The 15,402-nt window shown below is 43.0% G+C and overlaps 1 protein-coding gene across 2 annotated transcripts in view; it reads left to right on the top strand.

Moving 5' to 3' along the window:
• PTPRT (protein tyrosine phosphatase receptor type T) overlaps nt 1-15,402 on the top strand; it is a 454,289-nt gene that overhangs the window by 26,601 nt on the left and 412,286 nt on the right. The window lies entirely within an intron of this gene.

Genomic DNA, 15,402 nt, shown 5'->3' with positions numbered 1-15,402 from the left:
CAACTGCATCACAGTGCACAGTTTCCCCTCTTGTATAAGGGATGTGTAAGGGCACTGATGTTGCATTACAAGTATTCATTCATTAATACATTAAGAACCTATTTAATTACTGCTGTGCACTTCTATAGTAAATAACTTCTATATAATAAAATTTCATAACAATAATTTCTATAATAATTCTTATGTGTAAGTAGTTCTTGTGGAAGAAGCTAGAGGGGGGAGTGGTTTTTATTTATGTCCCTGAAAATAGTTGAGCAGTTTAACAAGAGTTGTTTTCAAATTGAGGTTGTCTTTGGTTAAGCAAGATGTGTACATGGTTCTTAAAGCTGTCTCTGGGCTTTGTAAAAGCGTGAACTGCCCTCGTATTGGTCTTTCAGATCCTGGAATGTGCATGCTAGCTACTCCTTGCTGTGCTTGGGACGGGGCTCACTGGCCACGCTATGAGCTTAGGGAAATCTTGTCAACTGCAGCGGTTTGTCCAGCCCAAATGGGCAGAGGCTGCGCTAAGAGATTCGTGTGTGTGGGAACGTGGGTGTTCCAGAGGTTTGTGCACAGAATATTCAAGAAGTTTGACTTCTATTACTTTGAGGCAAGTTAATAGCAGTTGTACACTGAACATGGAAAACTGCATAATGTGAACATACTCTGTGCCGAAGGAAACTTGATGGTGCTGTAGATGACATGCTCAATAGAAAAAGAAATATGAACAGATCAATAGTTTCAGATGGCTCTTCTGATTCAGAGAGAGGCACAGCATTGATTTGTAAAATAAGAGTATGGATGCAGCAGTTAAAATACGATGCATTAGATAATAAAATAATGTGAAAAGCCCTCAGCCTCAATCAAAGGCAGAGAGTAAATCATTGAACAGTAGCATGTGTCCTGTCTGAAGCAGGAGGCTATGAAGTGTGCAAAGGAGCACTGGAGCTATGCAGAATGATGTGTCTATGAGAGAGAGAAAATAAAATCCAAAGATATGATATTCATCCATTAGGAAGATGCACGGTCCTTACTCCACATTGTACAATTGTCCTGCACGATGCCACGGGAGAATTAAAAGTGCTAAAGGATCATAGCAAAGCAAAAAGCAGCATCTAATTTGGTTTGTGACCGTGGACATCTTAAACTTTAGCAAGCAAATTCAGACAACTGTTTTGGGAACTGTGTCAATATATTAATCGGGAAAACTCAGCTTTCTCTCCTGATGTATCCCGCTTCTTGCCAACATAGATACACAGAGAGAAGAGCTGACTTTAACTGGGACTCATTGACGTACCAGAATTTTGTCTGTTCTGTTCTTAGACTTGATTCTGTTTACAGCTAGGCGGTGCACCCTTTCCTAGCCTCTGCTCCCTAGATGGGTACCAGTTTATGGGGACAGATGTTGCATATGATCCCACTGTTAGCAGCGTATGAAGTGGGGAAATCCAAAAGGACTGCAGGAATAGGTAAGGCATAAATAACATGCCTGTAGTGAACAGCAGCAAACCTCTGTGTCTGGATGAGAACAAGATGTTGGCATTAACTAATGTTAGTCTTAGAAGAACTGTAGTATTAAAAAAATAACCCCCTGCCTGTGTTCTCTGGCACTTCAGTGACCCTTCCTCGCATCCTTGTACCACTGTAACTTCAGCCATTGCTATGTTAGTAGGTAAGCATATCTGTTTTAACATGTCATAGGTTATACTGCTTCAGGTTTGGGTACAGCTCAAGCTAAACTAGACGGGGTTTGTGTGATGTGGGTTAACATGTGCAAAGGTAAGTTATGAACTGCCTTTATAAATTTCCTGCTTTGAACACACAACTGAAATTGGGATATGGCACGCTGCAGGATTGCTCAGAATTTAATATTGATCTGCAGGAGTTCTGGCAGTTTTAATTTCAGGTGGGCAGTGATAACTAACAACTAAGAACCATACATGCAGTTGTGATGTGTAGTCTTTAAGGTTTTTTTTGTCTTTCATTTGTGGTTTTGGAAAATGGGGGTTTCGCATCCTGACTAGTCATCTGGTTTCTGAGCAGGGTGTGTTCTTCACTTGCTTTTGGGAAACTTTATAATATTGGTGAGATTTAAAAACTGCAACTTTCTGATTGTCAGATGTCTTTGTGACAGTGGAGAGAATGACTGGCCTTTAAAGGGCAGATATCAGGAGGTTTTTATTTTGTCAGAAAAGGTACAAGGTGAGCTGGGCAACGCCTGCAGGCGTGTACGCCACGCCAGGAGTATGTTCTGGTACATCTGTGTATTAGAGGGAGGCGAAAAAAAACCAACTCCAGACACCACAATCACATGGGGACAATTTTTCTTGTCTGTGTAAGACCAGCCCATATTTAGGTTTGGAAGTGATACAAGGTGTAAGCACGGTCATGGTTATCAGTTAAGTAGATAAGCCCCAGGTTGGGCTGCTTGATGGGCTCCCTGGGCATCGAAGGAGGCTTCCAAACACCTCGGGAAGGTGGTAACAGCCTATTGCTGCAGCCTGGGCACGGCAAACACCTGGGGGAATCCGTCAGACTGACCTGAGGAGAAACTGTTCTTGAGGGTTTGGAACCCTCTATGCCTGTGTTGATACGATTGGGAAAGTTATAAAAATAATCCCTCCAAAACAATTTCCAAGATAAGCAGCTTTAGTAATTCAGCCTTGCTTTTCATCAAGATGTTACGTTGTCAAAGACAATGTTGTAGATAGATGCTGAAGTGTTATAAAAATGTTATTGAATTAAGATGCGAGCAAGATCCAGCCCAAGCCGTTTTATAAATAACTTATTATGAAAGGCTCAGAGATGTTTCTCTTAGCAAATTTAAAATAATCATTAGAATCCTTCAGCAGATTGCTGTTAATTGGATTGAGAATTAAACAGCTTTGTATGAGTGCAAAGTTAATTAATAGCTCATTACTTTTTAATAAGGCAAATACATTTGGAAATAAAAGATGCCATGGAGTTTACCACAGATTTGATATGAGATTGGTAATATTAGTTGTTCTTTTTGTGGGAGAAAAGATTTATAATTAAGCTGCAAAGGTTGGCGGGTGGTGAGGGAAATGGAAAGGAATAAAATTGACTTCCAAGCCCTCGAAAGGCTCGAGCCCCTGAGGTCCCGATGTGTGCGGGGTGCTGCCGTGGGGCAGCCGGTTCTGCCTCCTGACCCCACTCTGCTGCTCCAGGGCTCGGTGCTCTGGAAAGGTGGGACGCTGGGAGCAGCAATGGGAATCTAAGAAGCCCCAAAGTGTCGGATAGTTTAAATTAAATTTGGAAAAGAAGAAAACATCCTTTTCCAAAAGTGTCCTACATATTGAAATGTTTGTGGCTTTTTTCCTTTCCTTGGCAAGTGCTTACCTTTCCCAAGCTCTTTACCAGAACTAGCTCATGTTTCTTCCTCCTTCATCTCCTGCATCCTCTGCCTGCTCCCATCTGCAGCCAGCTCTTGCTTCTATGACTTTCCTAGTCCGTTAAGTTGTCCATAGATCTCCAATGCCTTAAACGTGCTGGTTTAGCTTCGCCAGCAAAGTGGGGCAAAAGGAGCTGCACCTCAGTCTTAGCTGTCTCCAGCTACTTTTATTTACAACTTATTAACTGTACCAAGGAAATGTTTTGTGCCAGTGATCCTGAAGGAGGCCTGGAAAGCATCCAGGCTGGCTCTGGCTCTGGCTCCTAAATTTTAGAGATTAAGAGGGTATCTTCACCACGTAGTAGGTGTGGGGACGGTGCACCACCGGTTCTGGCTTGGTCGGTGTGCGCCGTGTTCTCATGGCAGGCTGCTTACTGGAGCCAGGTGTCAGACCGTGCCAGGTGAAATGCAGTCTGAAGTATCTGTCACCACTTACCCTTACTGGTATTTAGTACGTTTTTATGGAAGAGATCATGTTAATCTGTCAAGGCCTTGTATTTCAATGAACGTGGGTTTATGGATTAATTTTATTAGTTTTCTTTAGTTCTTTAATTGACCAGCTGATACAGAATTCAATTAATATTTTACCTGGGACTGATGCCAAGCTGACAAGTCTATACTTGTTCAGGTCATTTAATTTGTCCTTTAAAACCATATCAATAAAAAAAACTTTCCACTGCACATCTCCTCTAGGCAAGTCATAGTTTTTGCTTTTTACTCGCTACATAAATCACATCGTTTCTTTTTCTCTCCCCCCAGAAACACACAAGGGGTATTTCCGAACTTCATGTGTTCTAGAGCTAAGCTGCTTCTGTTTCCCCATTTGCAGGGGTGATGGTAAGCAGTAGGTATCCTCCTGTGCAGGGAAAGGATTTTGAATGTGTCACCTTTATGTATGTATAAATCCAGAATCTGTTTCCTTTCACGTTCCTCTTTATTTTCTTCTTTGGCTGCAGTTAGCAAAGTGCTTTCCAGTCATGTTGAAATATGATTAACACTTCGTACCATTTATTAAACCTGCTTGTTCTTAAAAATCACTTTTTTCCCCTCCCAGCTGAAGTCAGAATATGACCACCATCTGCTTTCCTCCCTTCCGCCCCTTCTCTCCTCTATAAAATAAAACTGTTGTAAAACTTGGCCAAGTGAAAAATCTATTATGATGGCTATAAAGAAATCTTTATTGTTTCTTGATACATTTGAGGGGAAGGAAATCCCCTTTGTGTTACCTTGCCATAGCTGGTCCTCCTGAGCAGGATCTGGCCCTGCAGCAGGACCAGCCAGTTGGTTAACAAGATGTTTTTACAAGCAATAGCTGGAAATTAATAAAAAGTGCAAGTTTGTTAATTTTATGTTTCTTGAACTCTGACTTTTGGGAAGAGGCAGGTTTGACCTGGATTAAAAAAAACAACCCAAAGATAGTACCAGCTCTGAAAGGGGCTTGAGAGGCTCACCTGATACCTTCAGGAAGTGTTAAAACTCCTGAAAAAAGCTGAGCATTCACAGTAGCTATTTTTAGAGTAAGAACAAGGGAAGTAATTTAAATATTAAGAACAGTTTTGTTCCTGAATCAAATAAAACCTCATTAGAATCCCCCTGTGAATCGGTGTGTCAGTTAAGGCATTCTACGAACGGATAAAATGCCTGACGGAGTGTTTTTGCCTGCCTCTGTCACTTCTGGTCCTCGGGACTCGCTGTGCCGTGGGGATGTACCTTGCAGATGGACCCATCTGTGCACTGACATTGGAGGTCTCCAGTCATCAGTGTTTGTCATCTGAAATCAGTTCTTAAAAAAATTTTCAGAGAGCACTTAAAGACGCTTACCATCCCACCCCTCCTTTTATCTGTTAATAATGTTTTGAGAAGCTTTATCAAAATCACTGGGTTAGAAATGTAGTTAAGAATCTCCAGTATTACCTGGAGAGAGGGGAGGGGGGAAATACCCCAGCCCCCTCGAGGCTCATTTAGAAATAATTAGGTCAGAACAAATGCCTGAACCATGCAGCTGAATTTTTTTTCAGCTGTTTCTAGGTTAACGTGGACTTATTTCCAGGACGGAGCACCCTGTTCCTCGGAGTCCCTGGACTGATTTGCAGCGCGCAGGTAAAGCGACGGTCACTGTGTCAGTGAGCCCAGCCAAAACTGTGTGTTATCAAATGCTTTGGACGGAGCAGTTCTCTAATTGAACCTGCATCATTGTAGGCAGCTTGTCAACCTGACCTGGATGGCAGCAGGACTGGGGGTTTTGCTTTTAATACGGGGATTTCACCAGCCTGTGCTCCATCTTTGTTTACTCACTGGGGTAAATGCTGTTTGCCTTTTTCATTTAGCACTCGGCAGTACTCATCACTGCCCACTTTACAGCCAGAAGAGTTGTGATAAATCCTGAGGCGGTAATCCACAGATCTGTAATTGCCATCCAACACAGTCACTTTTTACCTGTTAACCTATTGTTTTGGTTCAGTGGCAGGGAGCGATGGCAGCTCAAAGATCTGGGATGCACCTTGAGGTATGGCTGTCCAATTAGCGTAGGAAGGAGTTGAGGGGTTGTACCTTGGGATGAAGAAAGCAAATGTGACCCCAATTAGTCCTTCAGGCAGTGGCTGTGCAGGCACAGAGAAGTTTGTTAATGCAGCTGTTATGATGTAAAAATAAAAAGACACTGGCTGGGCATCAGTATCACTTACGTGTTCTCTGAGGCATCAAACCTGGGCTTCCTCTAAGCTTTTTTTTTTGTTTGTTTCAAGATATGTTAAAATAAGCTGAAGATGAACTAATGCTTTTAATTTGGAGACTACATTCCAAACTTCAGTGAAGGAGCGGATTTAAAAGAGCTTGAAATAAGAATGTTTCTATTGTTACATAGCAAACAAAATCACTGGGTCTTTAAGTGTACTGGAACAGTGGCCTGAAAGAGCCAGGAAACTTGCTTGATCTAAGAAAACTATTTATTAAATAAAAATCCAGGAAACTCTTAATTTCTGAAGCCATTTATTATATTTTTTCTTTCTGACTAGTCACAAATAAATCTCTTCTGACCATGAAGCCACTGCAGAGCCTACCTTGTGAATAAAAGGGCTAACAGGGTGGCTATTCTCTGTTCTTCTCTGGGTCATGTATGACTGGCCTTAAATACCATAGGCATTCCCAAATTTTGGCTGATTTTGTGTAGATGCAGTTTAGAGGAGAATTTTATGGCTGTTAGTGTGCTTTGTGCCATTTCAAGCACTTGCTGCATCCTGGCTGCTTTTTGGAGCACCTTCTCCACCAAGCATGCCCTAGGGGAGCGGCGTGAGGGCCGGGGATGCTGCAGACTTCGTCGTCTTGTGGCTGAAATTTTAGGACATTCCTAAACGTCCTAAAAGATCTTATAGACTCACTCTGGGGAAGCGATCTTTAATTGAGAATTGGCAAAATAGTTGTGGATCTCGGCATTTTCTCTATTAACATAGCAGGTTCAAGATGACCATAAACCTGCTCTTTTCTGGGGTCTGCTTGCTCCTCCTTGGGTGCTCTCACTGCTGCTGGGTGGCTGTAGCCAGCAGGTCAAGCTCTCTAAGGGTTTGCAGGGCAGCAGGCATCTAGCTAGGACTGCCAGAAGCATCACCACACCTAACCAACTCGGGTGTAAATGGAACAGTCATAGGGGCCATAGTGAGCCTGCTGGCTCTATTGCCGCCTTTTTTTTTTTTTTGGAGAGAAGGTGGTGATGGTGTGGTCTGGGCTTTGGTTTGTGCTCTATGAGACCTAGAGGGAAAAGCAGCAAAAGCCTGCTTGCTGCCTCTGCTTTAGACAAGACTTAATTTTGTGTGATCAGGAATGGTAAAAAGCAGACATACAGGTGTGCAGTAGTCTGCTCCTCTGCGTTGTTTTTGGCAGAACGATCTGTGATTTTAAAAAAAAAAATATCTGGGTTACCATCCAGATTATCTCTCAGTTTTGAGGGTCAACAAGATGCTTTCCTTGGTGATGGGTGTAAAAACCCGAGTGACCAAAATGAGTTGTTTCCTCTCCATACATGTAGAAAATCTAGTATTTGCTGTAGTTTGCTCAAAGATTTTTTTCATTTCTTTTGTGGTTTTGTGATTTGTGATAAATATTAAGGTAATGATAAATTTGGCTCATCTTTGCTTCTCAGTTTCTTCATTGCAGCTCCTACTAATTTTAGGAGGAACTTAATCCATGCAAGCTCTCTGAAGAAACTGAGTTGCAAGTATTGTTGTAAACTAGAATGTTGGTCATCCTACAAGCAAATGAATGGAAACTGAAATAGCAGAAGTTTCTGGCAAGGCTATGGAAGCAGATAGTTGAAAGCTGATGATTTGGTTTTTGCCCTTTTTTTTTTTTTAAAAAAAAAAAAGCTCCTGTCATGTTTTACTTTTTACTTTTTAAATACATACACAAGCCACGAGGTGCACGTGTAACATGCATTCTGCATTGGTGTGCAGATAGCAACACTGCTTTTATTTACTTTGGTTTTGGAAAATGAAATACTCTCAATGTTTTTCAAGAGGAATCAGTAACAAATTTGTAATATGTCTCTCTGCCCAAAGCAAGTGTCTTTTAAGGTGATGAATAGCTGGAAAGATGAAATTTGTGCCTTCTGCAGACTGTTTTCCACCACTTACCTCCAGACATGTATAAATCTTCCAATATTTTCCCCTCCAGCATTGCTGTGAGATGTCTCAGTCTTTTATCTGGCACTTCCATTATGTTTCAGGAATGTTCGAGAGCAATTCTATTTTATTTCCGTGAATGTAGCTAGAAGATGGGCTTGGTCACTGGTTTCCTCCGAGGTTAGCCTTGTCTGTCTGTCTTTCTGATCTTTTTTCATAAAATGCCAGCTTTTATTCATTTTAGGGCATTTAAATCTGTATTAAGGAAAACTAGTTTTCATAGATTCACATGTCACAGCCTTATGCTTATATTGTGCTTGGTTGGTCCAAAAGTGGTATACCGGCTGCAACACCCCGTTATCCCTGGGGAGATGAAGGTGACGCTGGGTGTCAGCTTGACATGTCTGTAGTTTTGGTGGGGTTTGTATCATGGTGCCCACGATGCGTTTTGTTTCCTACCCCTTCTTTCTCAGCTTAAGGGAAAGAATAATTAGTGCTAGTAACGATTGAAGTTGGCAGCCAATATGAATTGGAAAATAGGAGTTCAAAGGCATAAATGGCTCTTCTGCACTATAGGAACCTCGCAGGCAAAGGGAAGTCCACTCTGGCCGTAAGCTGTCGTCTTCCCGTTGGAGCTAAGCAAGTGACCGCAGACACCGCGTGGCTGTACCCAGCTGGCAGCGCCTATAAATTCCGTGGTGTTTCCTGGACTGAGCCACAAGGTGATGTGTAGGGCAAGGCTGAGGAACGGCATAGAGTCAGGAAGTTAAATGAGTACTTCTTCAGATCTGTTCTGGCTTATCAAACCTCCCTTCCAAAATGGGCAAATAAGATGAATGCTGCTTTCAAAGAGAATGATGGTACCGGGGAAGAGACTTTTGCCTCAAGGAAATACATTTGAATAGGTGCTAGCTTAAACTACTGAATAATTTATTTTCAGAATAAGGCATAATTTTGTCTATTACAAATGTATAACTTTAGTCCTTTTCTTATTTACTCAAATAATAATCATAAATCCCTTGGATTTTTTTTAAAGAATTAAAGGAAACGTTAGGGTTTTATCCATGTCAGGTAATGCAGTGCTGGCTCTGCTAAACGGCTTAATTTATTTCTCTTGCATATTTATTAGCCAAGCTTGTTTTCAGACACGGGCATTCAAGGAAGGAAGCATAGCACGGGTACCTACACACAGTGTCAGACTTGAGTCCCTGGTGTAACCATTTGGCCCGGCTGATGTGACCTCCCAGGCTGGGGTGGGTGGCTGAGGGCTCTCCAGCCACGCATGCATCCAAAAGTCATCGTGGGCTGTTCTCCCACTGCAGCGGCTCCGGCGGGTGCTTGGCTGCCCTGGGAATCTGCTTTTGGGGGAGACGGGCTCTGTGTGTGGCTGTTAATATTAGTAGCCTTAAGGATAGTGGTGGTGTTTTTTTTCTGGTTTGAGACACTTCTGTGTCAAACACTTGTGTGAAATCTTGGTGTGGTTTTTGTATGTTTTTTTTAAAGATGTGTTTTTAAATACAGTAGTATTTTTCCTGTCATTTTTTGGTGGTGGTGGTGTATTTGGGAGGGGCAGAGTGCAGGTCATCTGAAAGCTGCACCCAAAGCCAGAGCAGCGGAATCCAGGCAGCTAGTCAGATTTAAAATTGCTGTTTCCTGGAATGAATTCTCCTGCGCTCTGGGATTTTTGGGTGGTGCACAGTCAGTGCTTGTGGTTAGCTTTTGTAGGATGGGAGGTGTTTAACTCCCAAACTAAATAGCTTTCTGAACCAATTTTTGTACAGGTAAGTGTCTTTTGTGATCTTTGTAACTGCTGCTTGTGCGTTTGGTCTGCAGCAGGAACAGAGTCAGGTTCTGGGGGAGAATTCTAGGTGGAAATGAACTTTGGTTGCGGAGTTTCCCCTCTGCTGCACGGTGGCCGCTCGGCTGAGCAGGGCTTCTCGTGCTTGGCTCTGGAACGTGAGCTGAGCGGCAGCTGTGAGATGGGGATGCTTCAGATGGAGCAGCTGTCACTTTTTTTTTTTTTTTTTTAAATTATTATTTTGCTGGGCAGGGCAGATCATTGGGTGATTCATGGAATAGAAATGTTGCTTGGAATTCTTAAAGCAGAAATAAGGGGAGTAAAGGGGTTTATTAAATTTAGCACCCTTATTAAGTAGAGATACAAATTTCTTGTAAACTGTAACTAAGCAGTTGCTTTTATAAAATAAGGGTTTGCACTCAAAATGTGCAAGGATGAAACAAGCGATGTTGCCCAGGTTGTGAAGGATCACCAGCCCTTTCCTGTCTGAGATGTCTGGAATGTGTGCTGCCTGAATTTGGCCCCCCTGCCTTTCAGTCTTGGGGTCCTCTGCCTTTGTGACTTTTTTTTTAAGATGCATTTAGGCGTTCAAAGCTGAGAACAAAGCAGATGCTGATTTATCCCATCTGGGAGGGGAGCTGCCTCACTCCTCCTTCTCCCTCATTGAGCTTCCCACAGTGCTGTCTCTGCCTGAATGAACATGTCCATTTATACCTATTTAGCACCACTGACAAGATACTAACCTGCGTTTGATGGATTCTTGGCAATCCCCGCTTCACAGCACCTTATTTCTTCTCTGTTGAAGCCTTCAGTGGTCTAAGGATTTGATCTACCTTTTCTTTCCATGTAGAGCAATTACATCGCAATTCAAAGCAGGCACAGCTGATGCTCTCTGTGGCCTTGCAAATAGGAGTGATGGTGCCAAATGCCTCAACTAAGCCAGCTGATGCAAGGCATGGGTGGCTGTGGTGGGTCATATTTGGTAAGAACATCTTCAGAAACACTACTCTGTAATAGCAGGTTGGATGATCTTGTAGTGTTTAAGCAGACTGTCTTGGGCATGCTGCTGCTAGGAATCCTCTGGTGTGAGCTTTGTAGCTCCCTTGGGGAGGGGAGGAGAATCCCTTGCTGTAACCCTTTGCCAGCCCTGACTTTGGTCTGCACCCCCCCACCCCCCGCCCCAAGCCTCGTGCTGTGTGCCAGACATCACCAAGAGGAGTTGCTGGTTCCTCTCCAGTGGGTGAAGTGGAGGAAAGGAGACCTGCAAGCTGAGCAGAACCTTCAGGAGGGAGGCTCTGGTGTGCATGGGTGAGCAGGTTGGGACAGATGGATGGAGTTTCTGGTTTCAGCTGCTCAGGGGCAAAGACTGCTCCCCTTTCTATCCCAGCCTTTAATTATTGTTGGGAGTAGAACAAAAGCTCTGCCAGAAGAAACATCACATCACTATTTGCTATGGATAACTCAGGAGGGATACTCTGCTGAGTGGGCTTGTAATGTTCCTTCCCAAATGCCATTTAGTGGGTTTGCTTGCTCTTGGTAAAAGAACCATGAAAAGATTTTAATGTAGAAAGCTGGATGGTATGTATTGGGGGTGGGGATTAAATTAATGATCCCAAATTTAAGGATGCTACTTATCTTTCTGCTTCTATTGCAGTCTTGAAATAAATGAAATTCATGAGGCTTATTGGCTTGTAGTTATAAAGCATCAATAATGTTCTCCTTGGCAGGCTTTTATATGTGTGTCTGAGTGAGTGTGTGTGTGTGGTGAATAGAGGGAAATGTAATCTCCAAGTTATCAAACTGTTTTACAGTGTTCTTCTGAACTGCAGGAACCCTTGGGAATATTTATGCCTCTCCTGGGTCTTATTACCACAAAAATTATATGTGTATTTTATGGGATAAGAAATATATTGTATTCCTTTCTGATAATAAACAAAACAGAAATATGAGCTCTTCCCCCCACCCCCCCAAAAAAAAAAAAAAAAAATTAGTGGATGCTTTTGGGCTTGTTTCAGTTGTTACATTCCTTAATCACGTTTTACCCTTGATTCTTGACACTGCCACCCCTGAGACTGTTCTTGGGTTCATTTCTTTCTTCCCGTTTGGTTGCCTTGTGTGAGATGGATGCTCCTGCTCGTCACAGCTCCTCATTTGTCATTAGAGCTGCTCGCAGGCTGTGCAAGGGCAGGCAGCTGCCCAGGACCCTCAAAGGAAACTAATGGGTGAAGGGATAGACAGGGCTGGATGCTGACTTCAGGTTTTTCCCCCGGATAAAATGGTACAGCAGCATGAGAAGAGTCTGCAGATTGCATAGACTTGAAGTGAATAGTTCATTGCATTGCAAGAGCAAGCACTTCTGTCGTGTGTTTTTGCTCTGGGCTCTTCCCTGGGTTGCGTGTATCCTGCCTCTGTGTATGGAGAGGATGTTTAATGATGTGAGGCTGAACTGTGGACCAGGTTCACTTGCCTTTTCTTCACAAGCTTGTTGCCTGATCTTGGATAACAGAAGACTCTTAGAGCTGTCAGAAATGCCTGCAAAGGCTCTCTGTGTTTAGGGACCTGCTTATGTTGACAAATCTGAGCTGTGGTTCCTGTGATTTATTTACAGGTGTACTATTGGAATAAAAGTTCTTTTGTGTCCAAGGATCTAATGTAATTAATAAAAAGACTTGGATGTGTACAGGTGCTGTGGTTGTGGGGGACTACATAATTAATGTAGATGTAACTTGCTGTTGGTAAGTGGCTATACACCAGGTAATACATGTGTTTCCTACCCCAGACAGTATCCAGTCTGAGGCGACTCTGAGGACTGGTGTTTGGAAGTTTCAGTGATGTCAGTATCTTTGAATACCCATGTGAGAGTGTTAAATTGGGTGCAAGGAGTAAGGGTGGTGTGGAATAAACCTGCTCAAGTGATTCCTCTCAATTTGCCTATGGGCCATCTTAAGTGTGTGACCTAAAAAGCAGTTTGCTCAAATACATGAGCGTGTGAAAGGAGAGTTCAAAACCAGTATTCTCTTTTTTTCATTTTATCTGACAGAAAATCTGCCTTTAATGGAACTTACAGAAATGCTTTCTGTTAACTTAAGATCATAATTATCACTTGCTTTCAAGACTGTTACACTTGCCTGAAGGTTAGGAGGAAGAGGAAACGTCCTCTGCTAGACTACTACTGTCCGCAAGGCAGAGGTGGGGAGGAGTATGAAGTGTTAGCTCTGTACGTGCATGAGTGTGGGCTCTTGTGTTTTGCTTACATATGTAATGCCTGACTTACGAAGAAACTCCAAAAAATCAAAAGTGAGAGTGCACTGTCCTTTAAAAATGTAAAGCTGCTACAGAGCAGACCAGGGAATACAGCATATTTATCTGCCAGGTGTGCTGGTGAGTAAGTCTTACTACTGCACCAAAGGCTATGCTCACTTCTGTTGATGTTTTTTCCAACAGACTCTATCTTTTTAATTTTTTTTTTTTTGGTGTGTGTCGATGCTGAAATCAAAAGGGGGAAAAAAGCCAAGCCAAAGAAAATTCCTTACCAGAACAGCTGAGGGGATGACCTTCTAGTCTGGCCTGTGGCCCTGAGGTCCACTGGTAACACACATGCACCATGTGCTGGCTGTGGTGATGCTTGTGGGGAAGCTGGGATGAGCCCCTGTCAGAGGAGCCAAACTGGCTTTAGAGAAACCATTTAATAAGAAGTTTACTTAGTTTCTGCTATAATCGGAATACATCACAACATTGGAGCTATACTATCATAAGGACTTAAAGGGACTGCTCAGGCAATAGGGGCTGCTCCTTTTTTTTCCCTTAGCACAGTTTCTCTATAAATATTGTTCAAAGTCCTTTCTTTCCAAAAGACCTGGGTTATTTTTAGCAATTGCTCAGTATTTTCTGCACTACCTTTACCGTGGAAGTGCGGCTACCCAGAGAGTGAAATGAGGTTCTTGCTCTGTCGGTACAGAGCTGCTCAGCTTTGGTACTTGTTCCCGCTGGCTTCAGGCTGGTAAGCCAGCAGCTCTGGGTTGTTCCTTCTGATGTTGGAAGGTATTGCGTTAGCAATCCTAATTAGGAGTGCCATGAACCACAGTTAAGAACAGAGCAGCTAACTAGCACAAACAAATGTGCAAGTGACAGTGTAATTGAAACTGCAGGGGAGTGTCGCAGGAATAGTTTGCAAATGTCAATGAGAAACTCCACAAGGGCATTGGGGAAAAGTATTACTCTTAAAAATTGCCGTAGGAGTGTTCTCAATGACCATAGGCAGTCCGGACCTCTGCTGAGTCCTTCATCCATTTTTAATTAGCTGTTCCCTTCTGATTGATGTCTGCCTCTTGTAACGCTCTGTCCATGCTGGCTGCCGCATGTCAGCTGAACAGGGCTCTGGTGTCCCCAGCTGTCCCACGGCTGCTCTCCCACAGGGGCCGTTCCTGCATGGTCTTGCGGTCCGTGTGGCCCATACGTAGTTGTTAGTGTGGGTAAGGTGGATGGAAGTTCTGGAGTTTGGTACTAATTAAGTTCCTGGACACGAACTGCTTCACAAACTCCACTTAGAGGATTTGTCTAATTGACTGAGGAAATAGTTTGAAGTGGAAGAACGTTTCTTTCCATTAATGTTCAAATGAACTGCAAATTACAGAACTTTGAAGCCTCCATATTTCCTTAAGATAAAAGCTTTTTAAAAAATGGAAATAGAAATTTGTTTTAAATCAGAAAGATGCATTTATATGTGGTGGGGGGAGGGGTTTTAAGTAATTTTCTGCATGAATAATTTGAAAGCTGCTGATGACTAGTGAAGGTGGGCTGTTACATTTCTCAGTCTTAGACTGGGGAATATATCTAATATTTTTCTTTTTATAGAATGGGAACTGATGAAAGAAAAGAAATTCCCTAGGCTTAGCAAATGCCTCAGCATCTGGGTTGACTCTAGTGTGGAGTTGTTCCCTTAATGCAATTGCAGATAGGAACTGCATCCAGGATCTGCCTTGCTATCACAATATAGCAGCAGAATTAAAGTGTGGTTCGTAGAACATGGATGTGAAGAAATATTGGAAGGGCAGGGGTACGTGGAGGGGGAGCTACTAAACTCAAGATGGGAAGGAAGGGGTATGGCTACCAGGGGGCTGCCTGCTTTCGTCACTCTTTGGAGCAGTGTTAACAGATCTCCAAAAGTCATCTACAGTCTGTGCAGTTAATTTGAGGTCTGATACCTGTTCAGTTAGTGTGTGCTGGCTGTGGGGGTTGACTCGTAGCAAATCCAGGATGCTGCGGTATGTCTGTCCCATGGCAGACCCTTAAGCCAGGCTGTATCAACCTGCTTGCCGGGAGTGGAGAGCGTTCACGCGCATCACTACTGTGTGGCAGCCAGGTAAGGCAACAGCCACCCAGAAAGGGGCGTGGGTGATTCTTCCCCTTCACTTCCTGCACATCTTCCCTCTGTTAATGTAGACTAATACAAAGAACAGTAAACTGGCAAGTGTCCTGAATATTAATAATAGCTCTTCTGCTTTTGGGCTATGTTGTGTCCGCTCTGCAGTGACAGCATGGCCATGGGTAAGAGGTAGGTAGTGTTCTAACCTAGTTTGCATATTTTAACCTCCTTTTCT

The sequence above is a fragment of the Falco rusticolus genome, chromosome 10 (genome assembly GCF_015220075.1).
Source record: "Falco rusticolus isolate bFalRus1 chromosome 10, bFalRus1.pri, whole genome shotgun sequence".
NCBI lineage: Eukaryota > Metazoa > Chordata > Aves > Falconiformes > Falconidae > Falco > Falco rusticolus.
The sequence above is the reverse complement of the archived record's forward strand: the minus strand, read 5'-3'. Positions and strand labels throughout refer to the sequence as shown.